The 1,049-nt window shown below is 45.5% G+C and overlaps 1 protein-coding gene across 1 annotated transcript in view; it reads right to left on the bottom strand.

Moving 5' to 3' along the window:
• LOC108229281 (sodium/potassium-transporting ATPase subunit beta-3-like) overlaps positions 1-1,049 on the bottom strand; it is a 7,626-nt gene that overhangs the window by 5,200 nt on the left and 1,377 nt on the right. The window lies entirely within an intron of this gene.

Here is a 1,049-nt window from a genome sequence, read left to right as displayed (position 1 = left end):
GTTAGAGTTAGAGTTAGAGTTAGAGTTAGAGTTAGAGTTAGGCTTAGTTAGGCTTAGAGTTAGAGTTAGAGTTAGAGTTAGAGTTAGAGTTAGAGTTAGGCTTAGTTAGGCTTAGAGTTAGAGTTAGAGTTAGAGTTAGAGTTAGAGTTAGAGTTAGGCTTAGAGTTAGAGTTAGCCCTTGAGTTAGATCAAAGGCCTTTCGATCCTCCAGGAGAAGTCACTGTCATGTCAGCTCTCAGTCTCGTGGTCGAGAAATTGCTTCGTTTTGTTCTCGTAGCGGCTTCATCTGCCCCCCTGTGACACAAGGGGTTTGCTCCACGTGTCGTGTGATTGGTCAGAAGTTGTTGTGGGCGTGTTTATAAGTTTTAATGGAGTCAATTTGCTTCTACTGCTCTGCTGAGAAGCAGCTGGAGGCTGTGAGGAAATACGACCGTCTTTGTAACTGTTCCAGCAAAAGCTACAAACCTCTGAACTTAAAAAGACCGCAGAGACACAGGCGGCTCTTCGTGGCCGTGGTGGCCGGGAGGAAGCGCTCCTCAGCCGGGCGGCGCCGGGACCCGTTCCCTTCTTTCGCTCATTATTGTTCACCGACAAATTTGCAAACGCCAAACATGTCTAGTCACGGTGAGGGAAGCAACAATCTGTAGAAGGACAGGCGAGAAGCCGGCGGGAAGAAACACGTTTTAACGCTGCAGGAGGGAGGAGCTTCATGGGAGTTCTGATCCAAGTGTCTCATGTGTGACCACCTGACCACAATCCGACTTCTTGAATAATAATGGAGTCTGCTGGAGCCGTTACTCTCAGAGTCATTGAGTTAGTCAGAGTTAGACGATCATCACTACTGATCCCCGTTTTTATTTAAATTAACCATAAAAATAAGAGACTTTTTATCTATTACAGAATCAGGAAATCCTTCTTTCCCTCAGTGTTCATCAAGTTCATCTGTCTTCAACTCCAGAGATCATCATGTTTGAAATGTTTAATGCCAGGTTTAAATAATCCAGACCAGGCTAAGAGCCAGGTTTAGATAATCCAGACCAGGCTGAGAG

This window comes from Kryptolebias marmoratus, linkage group LG2, assembly GCF_001649575.2.
Source record: "Kryptolebias marmoratus isolate JLee-2015 linkage group LG2, ASM164957v2, whole genome shotgun sequence".
NCBI classification, from domain to species: Eukaryota; Metazoa; Chordata; class Actinopteri; order Cyprinodontiformes; family Rivulidae; genus Kryptolebias; species Kryptolebias marmoratus.
This window is presented reverse-complemented; position numbering and strand designations above follow the sequence as displayed.